The 20,796-nt window shown below is 39.8% G+C and overlaps 1 protein-coding gene across 1 annotated transcript in view; it reads right to left on the reverse strand.

The window, feature by feature from the left end:
- LOC306863582 (metallophosphoesterase 1) overlaps positions 1 to 20,796 on the reverse strand; it is a 92,042-nt gene that overhangs the window by 69,663 nt on the left and 1,583 nt on the right. The gene's annotated exons all lie outside the window — the stretch shown is intronic.

Here is a 20,796-nt window from a genome sequence, read left to right on the forward strand (position 1 = left end):
TGTTCGGATTTTAAATGACAACTTGACTGACAACATGGGGCAGTTGTGGCCTAATGGATAGAGAGTTGGACTTATAACCTGAAGGTCGTGGGTTCGAGTCTCAGGTCCGGCAGGAATTGTAGGTGGGGGGAGTGAATAATCAACACTCTCGCCACCCTCAATACCACAACTGAGGTGAGACCCTTGAGCAAGGCACCAAACCCCCAACTGCTCCCCGGGCTGCCCACTGCTCCAGGTGTATGTTCACTACTGTGTGTACAGTATAACGGACTGAGGTCTGTTAGTCAGAAAATCTAGAATCCAATTGCAGATGGAATCAGCACACCCATCTGCAATTGGATTGTAGATTTTCTGACTAACAGACCTCAGTCCGTTAAGTTAGATAACCTCTCCTCCTCCATCATCACCCTGAACACCGGCGTGCCACAGGGCTGCGTACTGAGCCCTCTCCTGTACTCCCTCTTCACCCATGACTGTGTTCCTGTTTATGGCTCCAACACCATAATTAAATTTGCAGATGACACCACGGTGGTAGGTCTGATCAAGGATGACGATGAATCAGCCTACAGGGATGAGGTGCAGCACCTGGCTGTGTGCCACCAACAATCTACAGCTAAACACCCAGAAGACAAAGGAGATTATTGTGGACTTCAGGCGGACTAGGAGTCATGCACACACACCCATCTACATCAACGGAGCTGTAGTGGAGCGTGTGTCGAGTTTCAAGTTCCTTGGCATCCACATCTCTGATGACCTCACCTGGTCCCATAACACCTCCACTCTGGTCAAAAAGGCACAGCAGCGCCTTTACTTCTTAAGGAGCCTTAAGAAAGTTCACCTGAATCCCAGGATCCTTGTGGAATTCTACCGCTGTACCATTGAGAGCATACTCACGAACTGCATCTCAGTATGGTACAGCAATTGCTCCGCATCTGACTGCAAAGCACTCCAGCGGGTGGTGAAAACTGCTCAACGGATCACCGGCACCCAGTTAACTTCCATTGAGAACATTTATTATAAGCGCTGTCTGGGCAGGGCAAGAAACATCATCAAGGATGCCTCTCACCCTAACCATGGACTTTTCTCCCTCCTTCCATCCGGCAGGCGTTACAGGTGCCTACGCTCTCGCACTAGTAGGCTCAGGAAGAGCTTCTTCCCCGAGGCTGTGACACTTCTGAACGCCACACCACTAATCTAACTCCTGCACCTGCTTATTATTACTGCACTGGTCACAGTACTTTACACACATGCATTTGCACTACTCATATTTTGCACAGACTGCACATTGTCAAAGTTATTACACTATAAACTGTATAAAGTTGTTACTATACAAAGCACAGTAAACTATTTCTATAAAATATTGCACTACTGCTATTTTGCATAGAATACATTGTTCTATCAATATTTTGCACACTCATCCAGCTGTATTTATTTATTACCACTGTTCTCACGTTTCTGCTGTTCATAATGTATATAATCCTACATTGCTCTGTTCATAATGTACATACTTACATTCCTATTTATATTCTGTATATACTCTGCTCAATACTGTATATAGCAATTCCACTGTACATTCTGTAAATCATATCTTCATTTACTCTGCACTTATATGTATATAAAACACTATATTCTTGCACTTCTGGTTAGATGCTAACTGCATTTCATTAGCTCTGTACTTGTACTCTGCATAAATGACAATAAAGTTGAATCTAATCTAATCTAATCTACACTTGGATGGGTTAAATGCAGAGCACAAATTCTGAGTATGGGTCACCATACTTGGCCACACACCATTTCCTTTAATAGCATGTTCAAATATCTAATGTAAATGTTCAAATAAAGCTTTAAAAAAAAAAGAAAAAAAGAAAACCTCACATTTCAGCCTTTAAATAAAGAAAAGGATTAAGTCAAAATGATAACTGATTAATAAATGATTATATGTATTTTATCTGCTCCAAAAGAAATTCTAGATAACTTATCTGAATTGTTTAAATGTGTAAAATCCCCATAAGCTTGTTTTTCATCAGTCGGTCAAAATTTACAGCAGGGCATGCAAATTCGCTCCGTTTTTGGCCATACAGAAACTGCACACAGACTGAATGTAAATATAAGTCTCTGTAAATCCACTCTCTGACAGCAGGTGGTGCTTTATATGGAAAAGCTGAATAACAGCTGTTTCCTGTAAACTCAAAATGAACAAAGCAGTACTGCGATTAAGAACACTTCTTTAGGTATTACATGGAACGAAGATTAAAAGAAAATGCCATCGAATCGTTTCTGAAGACATTCAGAACCTTCAGAGGTACATTAATTAATTCATTCATAAATTAATTTGCATAATTCCCCAGTCTTTTAAAACCTCCCAGCTTGTCATATCCACCCTATTTTCACTCAAAACGAAAATACTCTGCTGCTGTGCGCATGTGAGACTATGACTTAAAACTGCGCTTTATGCTGGACAGTATTTATTTATCGTGAGTTGTTCAAATCGTGGTAATCTAACACGGATTTAATGATAGTTAAAATATGAAATGGTAATACTAACCGTGGGGAATTTTATCATGATTTATCGTCAAACCGGTAATCGTTACATCCCTACCCTAAACTACCCTTAAAACTATGTAAATATAGTGTTCCACAATCACTGGCACGTTCAGTTGCATTTTTTCCTAATAACGGTGAAAATAACTTAAATTACTCTGTGTACTGTGTACAACTCCAATAACAACAAAACAAACAGGGTGCACTTTCTGCAATCTCAGTCTCTGTGAACTTGTTTCTTAAATGCATCACATAATGAACTCAGTAAATACTTAACACACAAACATGAGAAATGTGTCTATAGAAAGCATTAAGTCTCTACTTTTAAATGAAGTCATATCAAAAAGAAATAAATATGACTTCCTCTTTTCTTTTAGCATCCAAATTGCTTGCTTTTCTCTCAAAGTCAGCTCCCTCATCTTCACCCTGGTTTGTGTGTGTCATTATCGAATGCAAGAATGGATATAACTGATATGACACATTCCCTGCTTTTAATATCTGAAGAATTAATGCAACAGGACACAGCTGATCACTTAGAAAGACCCGTGAGGCAACTGTTCCAATACTTATGCTCACATCAGATAGAGGGATGAAACTCTAAAAGTGCTGAACTTCTTAGCTGGTAAAACGTGTGTTGAATCACCCAATAATAAAATGTGACATTCTGTAGACTTGTCTCATATTCATCTTTTAATCATATTTGTAAATGTCTTGACTCCACAGCCAACAGAGCAATTTTGTCTTTACTGTTCCAATACTTTTGGAGGGCACTGTATGCCTTAACGGCACCTCAACACATACAGTGGGGCAAATAAGTATTTGCTACACTGACGATTTTTAAAGTTTTCCCACTTACAAAGAATGGAGAGATCTGTAATTTTCATCGTAGGTACACCTCAACTGTGAGAGGCAGAATATTAAAAAAAATCCAGAAAATCACATTGTATGATTTTTGAATAATTAATTTCCATTTTATTGCATGAAATAAGTATTTGATACAATAGAAAAATAGAACTTAATATTTGGTACAGAAACCTTTGTTTACTATTACAGAGGTCAGACGTTTCCTGTAGTTCTTGACCAGGTTTGCACACACTGCAGCAGGGATTTTGGACTCCTCCATACAGGTCTTCTCCAGATCTTTCAGGTTTTGGGGCTGTCGCTGGGCAACACGGAGTTTCAGCTCCCTCCATAGATTTTCTATTGGGTTCAGGTCTGGAGACTGGCTAGGCCACTCCAGGACCTTGAAATGCTTCTTACGGAGCTACTCATTAGTTGCCCTTGCTGTGTGTTTGGGGTCATTGTCATGCTGGAAGACCCAGCCACGACCCATCTTCAATGCTCTTACTGAGGGAAGGTTGTTGCCCAAAATCTTGCGATACATGGCCCCATCATCCTCCCCTCAATACGGTGCAGTCGTCCTGTCCCCTTTGCAGAAAAGCACCCCCAAAGCATGATGTTTCTACCCCCATGCTTCACGGTTGGGATGGTGTTTTTGGGATTGTACTCATCCTTCTTCCTCCAAACACGACGAGTGGAGTTTATACCAAAAAGTTATATTTGTCTTTTATACAGGTAACGAGTTCAAACAGGTGCAATTAATACAGGTAATGAGTGGAGGATAGGAGGGCTTCTTAAAGATAAACTAACAGGTCTGTGAGAGCCAGAATTCTTGCTGGTTGGTAGGTGATCAAATACTTATTTCATGCAATAAAATGGAAGTTAATTATTTAAAAATCATACAAATCTCATTTTCTGGATTTTTTTTTTAGATTCTGTCTCTCACAGTTGAGGTGTACCTACGATGAAAATTACAGATCTCTCCATTCTTTGTAAGTGGGAAAACTTGAAAAATCGGCAGTGTATCAAATACTTATTTGCCCCAATGTATGCCAGTCACCCATGCTGTTTGCTCTGCTGCACCCCCATACCATGACAGACGTGTGCTTTTGCATCTGTCGCTAATGAAAAGTCTCGATGGTCCCATTGGTCTTTGGGACTGAGAACTCGACATCCATTTGAGTACAGCACACATTTCCACTGTTTTTTTTTACTATATTACCAGTCCACCTGCTTACTGTGAACCGTTTCAAAATATTTTAATTTGGATATTCTATAGCCTTTTCATTTCTATTTTCCCTCTGTCCCAACTTAATTGGACTGTGTTGCAGCCATCAAAATCTAAATTTGTTTATATTTATAAAATGCATTTATGTTGGTCAGCAAAAACATTGGAAATATTTTCTTTGTACTTCTGTCAATTAAATAAGTTAAAGAGAACTAACAAATCACAGGTACTTGATTTTATTGCATTTTACAAAACATCCCAACTTTTCTGGAATTGGGGTTGTACTTTGAAGTATTTGTAAGCGAACTTTCAAATATTGTCACAGAATTTATGAAATATATTAAGAGTGTTTATATTTCTTCCATTTTCAAGTGTAAATGTGGTATTTACCCACCAAAATTATCATGTTTACTATGAAAAAAGGAAATTCAATATATTCTTTAAAGTGCCCCTATTATGCCATTTTTAAGGTTGCTAATATTGTTTTATGGGTCTCCTAAAACAGGTTTACATGCATCCAAGGTCAAAAAACACTTTAGTTTTCTCAAAAAATAGCTTTAATTTTACCTCATTTCTAAATGATTCCTAAACGACTTGTGCGAAGCAGTTCAAAGAATCAGTCTCTCTAAACCCCTCCTTTCCGTTAGCCCTCGCTTCTGCAGTTGGTCAGATGGCACCGTCCTTTGTGATTGGTTTACCGCGTATAGCGCGAATGACAGCCCATGGGCGGACATTATGCAAATGTGTTACTTCGTGACACACAGCCGTAACAGAATAGGATTCGAATTCCTAACAATTTTTTTTTGAAAGACAATAACTTTATATATCGTGCACTTTCGGCTTCACAACTTTGCAGAAAGTTTGTTCACATACTGCTACATGACACACTACATGAAAGGTAATATTCAAAAAGGCATAATAGGGGCACTTTATAAAAAAAGGGTATTTTCTAAAACTAAGGGATAAATGTTTTTATTAGTGTACTTTTCACTGAAAGCTAACTGAAAACATCCATACATATGACAGCAGTAAAAGTGTGTTCAAGAGTTCCAGGAACAGAAGAACAAACAAAAATCTTTTTTTTTTTTTTAAATGCCCCTGTGGATATATTTGTAGCATTTGGACCAATCAGACACACAACTATTTATTATATTTAACAAATAATCTCTAATGCCCCCCTCACCCAACCAAAGGGCCAACTCTGAGGGTCTGTGGACTCTTCCCCCGAAATGCATCTAACACCTCAGAAAGACAGAACAGGCCTCTGGTTCCATGGCAACCGATCTGATAACACTTGTTTTATTGCTCAAAGGAATGCGGGCAGAGCAACTCACTTCATCTCCCCTTAGGAAAGAGACATTATGCCATAAAACCCTGGATCATTGCTGATCGATTGCTTCTGTCTGTCGTGCTGCTGAGAGGTTTGCGATTGTAGCTCCGTGTAGCTTTGCTTTTCTGTTGAATCTCTATCTTACTTTCACTCTCTGTTGTTTAAAGTGATAATATATAACTTAATTCCCACCATATTTCTGGTATTATCTATCAAACTAATCTAACTAATTTGATCGTTTGCTTTTTGGTGGGGGAAGTCGTGGCCTAATGGTTAGAGAGTTGGACTCGTGATCCAAAGGTTGTGGGTTCGAGTCTCCGGCCGGCAGGAATTGTAGGTGGGGGGAGTGAATGTACAGCGCTTTCTCCACCCTCAATACCACGACTGAGGTGCCCTTGAGCAAGGCACCGAACCCCCAACTGCTCCCCGGGCGCTGCAGCATAAAATGGCTGCCCACTGCTCCGGGTGTATGTTCACGGTGTGTGTGTGTTCACTGCTGTGTGTGTGCACGTTGGATGGGTTAAATGCAGAGCACGAATTCTGAGTATGGGTTACCATACTTGGCGGAATGTCACTTCACTTCACTTCACTTAAAACCGCCAGTTAGCTTGTCACTCGTGGTTCCATTCGCGCCTATTACTGTTTTCTTTTTTCTCGCTCCGTTTTTCACGAGTTCATCAAACAACAGTGGTAAGACAATCATTCTTCAATCACGGTGGGTAATGGCTTCTCCTGCTGTTTGCACTGTTTGACACATGTACAGTTTATCTCTATCTGTCGGCGACGAGGGATTCACATGTGATAAATGCAGGGAAATAGTTAGGCTGACAGAGAAGATTTCAGAATTAGAGACACGCATCCAAACTTTAGTTGAGGACAGTAAGAATGTGAGGGCTGTAGATACTGCTTTGGATGCAACTAGCTCAGGGAGTTCTGTACATTGTTCGGTTCCGGTATTACAGCCCGTGCAGCAGGGCAACTGGGTGACTGTGAGCCGGCCTAGTCGCAGGTCAAAACACCACTCTTCCGTTCCGATCAAAACATCAAACAGGTTCTCCCCACTCCGTGACGCACCCACTGAGAAACCTGATGAAAGTGCTCTATTTACTGGCGATTCTATTGTACGGAACGTGAAAATAGAGACACCAGCCACCATAGTCCAATGTTTACTGGGAGCCAGAGCGCCTGGCATCTTGGCAAATTTAAAAGTGCTGGCTAATGCGAAACGTAAATTCAATAAGATTGTTATTCACGTCGGCCCTAATGATGTTAGACTTTGCCAGTCGAAGATCACTAAAAATAATGTTAAAGAGGTGTGTGAACTTGCAAGTACGATGTCAGACACTGTAATATGCTCTGGTCCCCTCCCTGCTTACCGGGGTGATGAGATACATAGCAGACTGTCTTTACTCAATGGCTGGATGTCTAAGTGCTGCCCGCAGAATAACATAGGTTTCATAAACAATTGGAAGAATTTTTGGGGCAGACCTGACCTGTTGAAAAGAGATAGTCTTCATCCCTCCTGGGGTGGTGCTGCTCTTCTCTCTAGAAATATGGCACATAGTCTTAGAGTTCGTACTTGACTAACTGGGGCCAAGGTCAGGAAGCAAACAGACTGGCTAAACCAGTCAGTTCATTCTCAACACTCTTTCACCTAGATATCACACTATAGAGACTGTGTCTGTTCCCCAAACTAGAAAATACAGAAAACATCCAAACCAAAGTAAGAGTAACAATTTAATTGATGTTCAACAAATAAAAAACAGATATAATACAGATAAACAAATGATAAAGCTTGGCTTATTGAATATTAGATCCCTTTCTACAAAAGCACTTTTTGTAAATGATATGATCACTGATCATAAACTAGATGTGCTTTGTTTGACAAAAACCTGGCTAAAACCAGATGACTACTTTACTTTAAACGAGTCTACCCCCCAAGATTACAGTTACAAACATGAACCACGTCCAAAAGGTAAAGGGAGAGGTGTTGCTACAATTTATAGCAATATTTTCAGTATTTCTCAGAGGTATAAGTATAATTCAAGTATAATTCGTTCGAAAGTAATGGTGCTTCTTATAATGTTATCCAAATAAACAAGTGTTAATGATAAATCCCCTCTGATGTTTGTACTGGCTACTGTATACAGGCCACCAGGGACACCATACAGACTTTATTAAAGAATTTGCTGATTTTCTATCTGAGGTAGTGCTGGCTGCAGATAAAGTCCTAATTGCTGGTGATTTTAATATCTACGTTGATTCATTGGGATCAGCATTTACAGTCATTCTAAACTCCATTGGTGTTAAACAACTCATTTCAGGACCTGCTCATTGTCGAAATCATACTCTAGATTTAATACTGTCAATGATGCATGGGGCCGCGACGCTGTTGTGGTCTGAAAACACTGCTCACCCTTGGTGGAGTTTATGATTATTAAGTGCCGGCCGTTCTATCTACCGAGGGAATATACAGCCATACTGCTCGTTGCTGTATACATCCCTCCGAGCTCCAACAACAACAACAGGAGTGAGGCACTAAATGATCTGTACCAGCACACCAGTGAGCAGCAGACAGCCCATCCAGATGCTTTTCTCATCTTGGCTGGGGATTGCAACCATGCAGACTTAAAGAGTGTGTTCCCAAAAATACATCAACACACAGACTTTCCAACAAGGGGAAAAAATACTCTGGACTTTGTTTACACCACCCAGAGAGGAGCTTACAAGGCCCTCCCCCTCCCCCACCTCGGAGCCTCAGACCACATCACTGTCATGCTTAATGCCTGCATACAGACCGCTCGTTAAAGCCATCAAACCAATACACAAACAGATACAAGTGTGGCCGGAAGGGTCGTCAGAGGCACTTCAAGACTGTTTTGACACCACTGACTGGAATATGTTTAAACAGGCTGCCGGACCTCCAAGAGTACTCAGAGACTGTCACTGCCTACATCACCAAGTGCATTGATGATGTAACGGTCACAAAGTCTATCACTGTCAGGACTAACCAGAAGCCGTGCTTCAAAGCTACCACCATCATTCCAGTCCCGAAGAAGTCATCTCCATCCTGCTTCAATGACTACCGTCCAATAGCACTCACTCCTATTCTCATGAAGTGCTTCGAACGGCTAGTCATGCACCACATCAAGTCTGTCCACCACATCAAGTCTGCCCCCCCCCCTCCCTGGACCCCTTCCAGTTTCCATATAGGTCCAACCGCTCGACCGATGACCGCCCTCCACCCAGCCCTCACACATCTGGACAAAAAAGACACATATGTCAGGATGCTGTTCATAGACTTCAGTTCAGCATTCAACACAATCATCCCTCAACAGCTCACTCACAAACTGGTCCAGCTGTGGCTCAACACCTCTCTGTGCAACTGGCTGTTGGACTTCCTGACAGGGAGACCTCAGGCAGTACGGGTCGGCAGTAACACATCCAGCACCATCACACTGAACACTGGGGCCCCCCAAGGATGTGTGCTGAGCCCCCTCCTCTTCACTCTGCTGACCCACGACTGCACACCGTCACACAACTCCAACCTCTTCATTAAGTTTGCGGATGACACGACTGTGGTGGGTCTCATTAGCAACAGAGATGAGACAAACTACAGGAGCGAGGTGACCCGCCTGGCCGGGTGGTGCAGTGACAACAATCTCTCTCTGAATGTGGAGAAGACGAAGGAGATTGTTGTTGACTTCAGGAGAGTACACACTCAGCATGCCCCTCTGACCATCAACGGTGCGACTGTGGAGAGCGTGAGAACCTCACAGAGAACCTCTCCTGGACTAACAACACTGTAGCACTGGCCAAGAAAGCACAGCAGCGTCTCTACTTCCTCCGCAAATTGAGAAGAGCCAGAGCCCCGACCCCCATCATGTGCACCTTCTACAGAGGCACCATCGAGAGCATCCTGACTAGCTGCATCACTGTGTGGTATGGCGCTTGCAACGCATCCTGCCGCAAGTCACTTTAACACATAGTGAGAGCAGCTGAGAAGATCGTTGGTGTCTCTCTCCCCTCACTCCAGGACATTTACAGCACCCGTCTCACCCGCAAAGCCCTCCGCATTGCAGGCGATCCCACCCACCCGACACACAGCTTCTTCAGTCTGCTGCCATCAGGGAGGAGACTGCGGGGTCTCTAGGCGAGGACCAGCAGACTGAAGGACAGCTTCATACATCAGGCTGCCAGGAAGCTGAACTCCCTCCCGTCCTTGACCCCCCCCCCCCCCCCCTTTACCCCATGCAACACTGAACACTGATACTACGACCCCCCCCCCCCCCCCCCAGCTCCCCACATCCCATTTTATTTAACTGGTTTGCACTCTATCTGCCATGTGCCTTATGCCACTTTATCTATCTCTTTCTTTATTTTTCTACAAATGTCCTCATTTGTATATCTGTATAGTTGTATGTACATATGCAAATACAGCACCTTGTACTGTATTTATCCGTATTTGAACGTCTACTGTCAGTGTCTTAAATGTTAACTGTATGCACCAAGGGTCTGAGAGTAACGCAATTTCAATTCTCTGTATGCATGTGCCGTACATTGAATTGGAAGAATTGACAATAAAGCAGACTTGACTTGGAATTGATGTCAGTGGCATTGAAATATTGCAGCAGAGTAATGATATCTCAGATCATTATCTAGTTTGTGTATATTCCATATAGCTAAAGCTGTAAAGCCAACTTCTTGTTACAAATATGGTAGAACCATCACTTCTACCACAAAAGACTACTTTATAAATAATCTTCCTGACTTATCTCAATTCCTCAGCATATCTAAAAGCTCAGAACAACTTGATGTAACAGAAACTATTGACTCTCACTTTTCTAGCACTTTAGAATGGTTGTTCCTTTATGCTTAAGAAAGATTAAGGAAAAGAGTCCAACACCGTGGTATAATGAGCACACTCGGGCCCTAAAGAGAGCAGCCTGGAAAATGGAGCACAGCTGGAGAAAAACAAACTTTTGTAGAGGGATTTCGTATTGCTTGGCGGGAAAGTACCCTATCCTACAGAAAAGCATTAAAAACTGCTAGATCTGCTTACTTTACGTCTCTTTTAGAAGAAAAACACAACCCCAAGTATTTATTTAATACAGTGGCTAAATTAACAAAAAAATAACATCAGCAGGTGCAGACATTACCCAGCAGCACAGTAGTAATGACTTTATGAACTACTTTACTTCCAAGATCGAAACTATTAGAGAGAAAATTGTAATCATGCAGCTGTCAGCCACAGTATCGCATCAGATAGTGCACTATAGATCCCCTGAGGAACAATTCCACTCATTCTCTTCTATTGGAAATGAAGAACTGTGTTTATAATTGTATTATAATAACTGTGTTTATAACCAACAACCTGTATTTTAGACCCTGTTCCATCTAAGCTCCTAAAAGAGGTGCTTCCAGAAGTAATAGATCCTCTTCTGAACATTATTAACTCATCATTGTCATTAGGATATGTCCCAAAAACCTTCAAACTGGCTGTTATTAAGCCTCACATAAAAAAAAACACAACTTGCCCCCAAAGAATTAATTAACTACAGACCGATCTTGAATCTCCCTTTTCTGTCAAATATATTAGAAAATGTAGTATCATCACAACTATGTTCCTTCATAGAGAAAAATTATATATGTGAGGATTTCCAGTCAGGTTTTAGACAATATCATAGTACTGAGACTGCTCTCATTAGTTACAAATGACCTGCTTTTATTATCGGATTGTGGCTGTATCTCTCTATTAGTGCTACTGGATCTTAGCGCCGCGTTTGACATTATCGACCACAACATTCTTTTAAATAGACTAGAAAATTGTGTTGGCATTAGAGGAAGTGCACTGCCATGGTTCAAATCGTACTTACCTGACCGCCATCAATTTGTGGCAGTAAATGAAGAGGTATCATACCAATCACAAGTGCAGTATGGAGTACCTCAAGGCTCAGTACTTAGCTCCTTCCTTTTCACGCTTTACATGTTACACTTGGGAGATATCATTAGGAAACATGGTGTTAGCTTTCACTGTTATGCTGATGATACCCAGCTCTATATTTCTTCGCGACCTGATGAAACTTTCAAATTTGCAATACTAACGGAATGTATAGGTGATATCAAAAACTGGATGACTAGCAATTTCTTACTGCTAAATTCTGAAAAAACAGAGGTGTTAATTATTGGACCAAAAACTTTTGCCTGTAAATAACCTAGATCACTTTCTAATACTTGAAGGCTGCTCTGTAAATTCTTCGTCATCAGTTAGGAACCTAGGCATACTTTTGGATAGCAATCTTTCCTTTGAAAAATATGTTTCTAGCATTTGTAAAACTGCATTTTTCCATCTTGAAAATATATCTAAATTACGACCTATGCTCTCAATGTCAAATGCAGAAACATTAATTCATGCATTCATGACCTCGAGGCTAGATTATTGTAATGCTTTATTGGGTGGTTGATCTGCACGTTTAATAAACTCCAGCTGGTTCAGAACTAGGACGTATGACCACATTAGCCTGGTTCTGTCAACACTGCACTGGCTCCCTATTACACATCGTATACATTTTAAGATCTTGCTAATTACCTATAAAGCTCCGAATGGTTTGGCACCTCAGTATTTGAGTGAGCTCTTATCGCATTATAGTCCTTCACGTCTGCTGCAATCTCAAAACTCTGGCCATTTGATAATACCTAGAATATCAAAATCAACTACAGGCGGGAGATCATTTTCCTATTTAGCGCCCAAACTCTGGAACAATCTACCTAACACTGTTCGGGAAGCAGACACACAGTCAGTTTAAATATAGCATAAAGACCCATCTCTTTAACCTGGCTTACACATATACACTATCGCATTTCTATAATTCAGATCCGTTAAAGCAGTGGTGTCCGGGGGGGCGCGAGTAGGCTACAGGATGGGAGGAAAAAAAACTGAAAAAAAAAAATTTGCAAATTTTTTTATCACTAAACTACTGTCATAAAAAGTTATCTGAATAAAAATTAAAATGTGTTTGGACTGATTTTAAAAAAAAGCGTTTTGAACAAATTTGATTGGTTTGTCGATAGTGAGCGCAAATGCAGGTGATAAGCGGTTTTATTAAGCCAGTCATTGAGTCGTTCATTCAAACGATTCGTTCAAACGGCCGATTCATCAAGAATGAGACAGATGTTTGTGCATGGGTCATTGAATCTTTGACTCAACCGATTTGTTCAAAACACTGAATCATTCAAAACACGATTGAGTGTTGCTGTGAGATGCGCTATGCTGTGATCTTTGTTTGGATTCATCGGATCTATTTTCGCTGCTAAAATAGACCAAAACAATTTCATCAAAAATGTAAGTGACTTAATATTATTAACTTGTTTGTTGAACTGTCATATGAAATCAGTGTCACATTTTCAACTGTGAGGTGATGGTAAATTAAGTGATGGTCAATTGTCAGCTCTCTTGGTGATGTATGTTGCTGAACTGTATTCAAATTAGGGGTGTGCGATATGACGATTTTTGATCGTGGACGATAAAAATGTCTCCACGATCTGCTTTTGAAGAAATATCGTAGTAGGCTATGGTGCTGCACATTATGTCAAATACAGTTCTGGCTCCTCCGTCTCTATATACTGCACAACACGACATACAGCAGTAGAGTTACTCTGACAGTACACTGCACTTATTCGCGATCGCAAAAGTACATTATTTGCATACAAGCCTTGCTGGTTAATTGTTTAATTCGCGCGCTGGTCTGACGTGCGCTTTATCTGAGCGCATACACCTGAAGCACGCGCACTAAAAAGCCTGTCTAACAGCGCTTGATTACTCAACTAACTTGTCTTTTACGCTAATACTGTCAACACACAAGCTTTACATACAGACTCAGTTGGTTATCTCTAAAAGGAAAGTAAATAGTTAAGAGAGAAACGGATGCGTGCCTGTATATTAGATGCGTGCAGCTCTTAAAGAGACAGGACACTAAACATGCTGTCGACTGTCATTAAAGGCATAGTTCACCCTAAAATTTAATTTCTGTCATTATTTACTCACTCACATGTTGTCCCAAACTTCTATTAATTTCTTGTGCTGAACCCAAAAGAAGATATTTTGATGAATGAGGGTAACCAAACAGTTGCTGGTCCACATTGACTTTGATAGTAGGAAAGAAAAATCCTATGGAAGTCACTGAGGACTAGCAACTGTTTGGTTTTCCACCTTCTTCAAAATAGCATTTATGTTCAGCAGAAGAAAGAAACTCATTCAGGTTTAAAACAGAACAGAATATTTATTTTTGGGGGAACTATTCATTTAACGTCAACAAAACGCAAAGAGAAAAATCACTCACTATTCTTGACTGAAAATCTTTAATACAGTTGCTTTAGGAATCAGTCTAATCTAGTGTTTTATTTTTATATTTGTTCATTCAATTTCATTGAATGCTCTGCTAAATACACCTTTTGTACCTGAAAATAAAGCACTGTTTGTTTTATTTGTATATTATGTGTATTTGTAATGTGTATCTTTGTTCTTATTTTTTAATAAGAAAGATAAAACAATGACAAAGATTTTTTTATCTTCGCCCCCTTTGGCCTAAATATCTGCCATGCATCTTTGTCTTTCTAGTTTGGCTGTAATGCTCAGACAACTTGTAAAACCAAAATAGTAAAACCAACATGACAAAGAATCGTGATAAAATCGTGAATCGTGATATTTAAAAAAAAAAATCGTGATATGATATTTTTCCCATATCGCCCACCCCTAATTCAAATGTTATAAATATAAAAACACCACATTTTGAAATTTAACTGCAGTATGTCAATTTAGATTATTTGTGTGTGCTGCGCTCATAGACTTTAGAAAACGGCGCTCATTTGTTTGATTTCTCCTCGAGAAGCTGCGCAAGCCTCAAAAGTTTAAGGTCCTTGCACCCTGACTGAGTCCGAAACTGTCGTATTCGTTTTTTCATATTTGTCATTTGGTGGCTCTCAATTGTCAAAAACACCCCTCAAAATATTTGCTACAGATGCGAAAAATGCAGAAAATCGAACCATCCGAATTAATTTTTATGACAGACGGAAGTTGCAGAGGCTGCAAACGTATAAAACGTGAGGTCGTATTTAGTTTTATATATATTTGGCGAAGCATCTGGATGACACTATGTGGGGGGGGGGGGGGGGGGGGGTTGAACCAGCTTTGAGGGGGCCCAGCTTGCAAAAGGTTGAGAACCCCTGCGTTAAAGGATTGGTAGGCTGCATTATTTAGGTCAACCAGAACAGTGAAAACTTCCCAAAACATCTGATGTACTTGTTACATTGTTAGAAGAATGGCGTCTACGCTAATTTTAGTCTGTTTCTTTCTTATTCCGACATCACCGTAGCCACCCAGATCCAGATCAGATGGTGGATCAGCACCTAGAGATGATCTCTACAGCCAGGACACCTAGATGAGCCCCAGAGACTGATCCCCAGTGAAGACCCTGTCTCCAAGACAGCCATCGGGACAAGACCACAGGAACCAGATGAGTCCTTTGCACAATCTGATTCTGCTTTTGCCTAGATTTAAACTGCTGATTTTGTCAAGCCAGAGGAGAAGACACTATTTTGACAAACTATTTCCCCGTCTAAATACTGTAAAGCTGATATAAAGCCACCCAGCTTTATATCAAGCCGATGTAAAGCTGCTTTGACACAATTTGCATTGTTAAAAGCGCTATACAAATAATATTGACTTGATTTCGCTTCATTCTCTGGTTTCCTGATGGTTTCATCCATCAACTCTCATTTGCCCTTTCCCCATGTATGAGTGATTGTATGTTTGTTTGTTTGTTAGACTAGTTTGCGTCAGCGTTTAGTTAATAAAACTCTTGTGCACAAATTACATGAATTTCTGATTCTGCCAAAATGAATGTCCCTTTACGATTGATCCTTACTACATGCTCCAATTTATTTATACTTAGGAAAGTATTTTCTGTGGCCAAGAAAATATCCTTTCTTAGAGTTGATATGAACTTCCACTGAATGTTCGCTGGACGGACTGATCAGTTGATGGCAATTTAATTCTGCTACAGTTATTACTGTCAGCTAGGCTTGCTGCGATAGACGTGTTGGCGGTGATACCGGTGTTAAGCCGCAACACCGGTTACTTCACTTGCCCACCGCGGCACCGTCCCTCACCGTAATTTAGATTTTTTTTTTAATAGTAATAAAAATCATTTAGTTCAGTTAGAGAACAGACACTACAATTAAAACTGAACACGGCTGCTCAATGCAACACATCGAGTGAACGACAGTCGCGCATCACAGATCAGATTTCATTGAACACGTGAGGAGAGTGAGCCGAGGTGACTGACAGAAGAGTGAGGTGAGACAGACAAGACGATGGCAGAAGAATTTCAAAACGAAATGTAAAAGCGCCTGTTTAAAAAATTATTTTGGATTTTGAAAAGCCTGTTGACCTGCCATTTATATAAGGTGATATTGGAAGGTTTTTTTTTTTAACATTCGTTTCTCATTTATTTGGTTCCACAGTATTTGCTCATTTTTATTTTAAGTGTGTGACTTTCCCAAGTGAAAGTAAAATGCGCACGGTGCTTTAACAAGCAAAAAAAAAATTAATCTTATTACACTTATTTTCAAATATTTCACTGTAAAAAAGTACTTGTTTGATCAATTCAATGGATCCTTAAATTAACTTAATTTCTTAAAAATCATAAGGGAAAGGGAATTGGTGTGTGGCCAAGTATGGTGACCCATACTCGGAATTTGTGCTCTGCATTTAATCCATCCAAGTGTACACACAGTAGTGAACATACACCCGGAGCAGTGTGCAGCCATTGCGGTGCCCGGGGAGCAGTTGGGGGTTCGGTGCCTTGCTCAAGGGTCTCACCTCAGTCGTGGTATTCACTTACCCGACCTACAATCCCTGCCGGATCTGAGACTCGAACCCACGACCTTCAAGATTCAAAATTTTTTATTTGTCACATACGCAATTATACAGAGTATAACCAGCAGTGAAATGCTGGTTACAAGTCCAACTCTCTATCCACTAGGCCACGACTGCCCTATAATGACCCCATACATTTGAATGGTACTAAAAAACAGTCCTCATTATAAACACAAAATAATAATCAACTGTAATGTTCAGTGAAGACAATTAGACTGTTTTATTTGGGGCGGTGAGAGACCTGGAAAATGGGTAGGGGGGCGCTGGCCCAAAAAAGGTCGAGAACCACTGGTATAGAATATATATTTCTGCCTCATTCTGTGTTAAGAAGCCACATAAAAATCACAAAAGTTATTCTAACATTCTAACAACAGTTTACTATATAATGTTCTCTTTTGTTGGACAAAAGGTTTAGAAATGGAGGAGAAGATGTTACGCACGTGCTGCTTTTTCAAATGCATGTTATAAACGGGAGGAGTTTGCTCATCTCAAAGCATAGACTCACGGACACACACAACCAGAGCCAGCTTGGAGAGAAATAAAAATAAAATATTATTTTTTGATAAAGAATTATTTTTTGAAAGATATGTTAGCTGCGTAAATCAGACAGACTTTTTAAAAATGCAAATTCACTCTCTGCCAGCAGGAGGCGCTTTAAAGCAAGAGAACTAGAGGTTTCCCCGGCAACAGCTGTGGACAAATGCTGCTTTATCAGGCATTACATGCAAGATTAAATGAAAATGACATCGAATATTTTTTAAAGACAGTCTTCCTTCAGAAATACAGTGATATAAAAACACCCGCACCTCAACAAAAGAGAACATTATATAGTGGCCCAGTAGCTGGCACCACTAACCAGACTGATAAACAAACACAGACCGGAAGTTAACTCCGGGCTGGGCGCGTGCGCCCGATGAAACCGTCTATAGCCGAAATCATGTATGTGTATTTGATTTCATCAGACGACGGCTCGATTATCAGGATTTTTGTGCAGATTAACATCTTGGAAGGGAGAGCTTTTTATATAGCTCTAGTCTTAATGGGTCGCGTTTTAATCACTATTTCATATTCATTCCATTGTCTGACAACATAAACAGTAAAATATATAAATGAAAACAGTTTTATTGAGAATTTAGCTGCATCAAATACAGTATGTGGGCACAAAGAGGAAAACAAATGTAATAATATATAATAAATTTACATTCTGCATGTTCAGAAGAAGAGCTGCCATGTCGTGCAAAAATGTAAACAGGTTTGTGGAAGTAAATTGCTCAGTGCAAAGAAAGAGAAGTAATGGGAACCTGGTATTTCTTTTTTCATGTGTCTAATAGGCATGAACAAGTTCTTTGAAAAACATCTATGACCTTTTGAAACATGTCGTCTTCATGCTCTATGTTGACTGGTTTCAATAACAATAAACATACATTTGTATAAAGCATCCATATTTCTCCATGCCCATGTTGATTAGAGTATTAAAAAGTATTCATTGAAGGTACATTTAGAACAAATAAAAATGTGCGATTAAGTTGCGATTAATCACGAGTTAACATGACAATCATGCGATTAATCACGATTAAATAATTGAATCGATTGACAGCCCTAATTAATACATAAATTTTTGGTTTTTATATCTGTATTGTGTGGTAACAGTAGGGCTGGGTATCGTTCAAAAATATTCGATACCGATACCTTGAGTTCGATACCGGTTCCTGAACGATACTTTTTTCGATACCAATTTTATGAAAACAGTTTTAACAAGATTACATTATCTCAAAAAACTTTGGTTTTATTTTTTTTTCAGCTTGTTGACATGTATACAGACTCAAAGACTCATCTCCTGAGCCACTGTACAAAGGAACAAAATATAGCCAACACAATAAATCAGTACAAATAATTTTAATAAAGCTCAAATAGTTTTCAGTTTACACTAGTGTGTGCTCGTTTTAAAACGCATAGCTCAGACAGAATCATCATTTCTATTCATTTATTCTAGGTTGTTAAAGACTTTAATATTTAGAATTTAAAATCTTTATCCACTTTCATAAGTGGATGTTTTATTTTCTTTCACAATATGTTTTATTGTTATTAAATTCTATGTTGTAGTAGGTCTAATTATTTGAATGCATAAAAACTACTTAGTTTATTCAAATTTATTCTTAAAACAGCCTTATGAAATGTTTTCTTTTTCCTCAGAAATTCTGTGTTCTGTATCTGGTTTTCAAATGAAGGCATAAAACATTAATTTCATTTTTCTTTTAAATTATTGAAAATAAAACTATTTATTTATTTTGGCAAACAAAATTTTACTATTATAATTAAAACATGGAAGAAATGTTGTGTGATCATTAATTAAAAAAATAAGAGTTTTAATAATTTTAATAGTACCCTAGTAGTAGCAGTATGTACACTCTGCTGAACAATATTAATTTCAATTTATTTCTGCCGCAGTGTCTTCCAAGTTAAACCGAACTTTTATTTTGACGGGTTTCCAGGAATACCTTTACAATTCTGTGTGTATATATGATATGACGCAAGTTTTACTCAAATCAAACGGTAAAATGCTCATGAAGTGACTCTTAGAGCAGTTCTAGAGCTGTTGTTCATGTGGTTATGTCCTCATTTAGTGAGATGGCAGAAATTCGGTGGTATCGAGGCAATTTGGTCAGTGCCTAAAAAGTATCGAACTTGATACGCAGGTAACAGTTTTATAAAATAGTCATGGCTGAAGGGGGTGACTTATTCACAATACCACACTGCCTCTTGTACCTTATTGCTTACTTGAAGTAGTGTTTGTAGTGTAGCGCTGCTGTGTTTACAGCGGTAACCAAAGAAAACAACAGAAATATTATTGCTGTTCCGTAAGCACAACTTACAGTGATGGAGAAATGAGCTGTGAGTCATCTGAAAGTTTTAGATCCTGTCAGTTTTCCACCAGAGCCACTCCCATCAGTTTTGTGTTCTGCGCGTGATTCAAATGTTCCGCTCTCCAACCAAATTTAAAAGTTGCTGTCGGTTAATGAAGATTTGACAAAGGAACTCATGGCTCGATTAGACTCTTGTCACTTGGACACTTTTCTGTCTCCTCTCCACCAGTAAGCTGGCCTGTGATGGGCATTCTGGCGCACTATGGCTGCCGTCGCATCATCCAGGTGGATGCTGCACATTGGTGGTGGTTGAGGAGATCCCCCTCACAACATCTTTTTGCAGTAAAGTACCTGCCATAGTTTAATGAGTGGGAAGATGACATGAAGCGACGTGAGGTTAACTGCATTGAAAACAAATGAGCGCACGTGTGCAGATAAAACTCCCATTCGGGGTGAAGTTCACAGGATTTTGTCCACAGAATGATAAGAGCATACGTTTTAACATTTTATTATTTAACACACAGTATTTAACTTTACCGCTGCAAGCCATACATACAGCGCCAGACATGACTGATTTTCTGGTACGCAAATGGTACTTTAAAAGTAAATGTACTTTTTTTTTCTGGTACTTTAAAGGAATACCTTAGCTTATTGCCGTTACCGTGGCAGCCAACAACAGCACAGCTTAATCCTCCGCACATTTTCATATTGAATTATATTGAAAAAGTTTCAATTCACTCAATCTTTTTTACCCCATTTTAACATGTATTTCTATGGAGACAGGCCGTAGCTGTCGGGAAGATGGTGGATAGCGTTGATGAATCTCTGCTTTCTGATTGGTCAGATCGCCTGTTAATCAAGCTCTTTGCGAACGGTCAATTGCAAATTCATGCAGACAGTATTCTATACATGATTGTAAGCTGCTGTGTGAACAGGACATTTCGGAGACTCACAACAGTAAAGAAAATGCAGTTGTCAATCCCAAAAACTGACAGTGTGAGCGTAGCCCCACTGTCAGAGAGTAAATTGCAATCTCAATCATCTCATCTGTTTTTAT

This window comes from Barbus barbus, assembly GCF_936440315.1.
Source record: "Barbus barbus genome assembly, chromosome: 44".
Taxonomy (NCBI): Eukaryota; Metazoa; Chordata; class Actinopteri; order Cypriniformes; family Cyprinidae; genus Barbus; species Barbus barbus.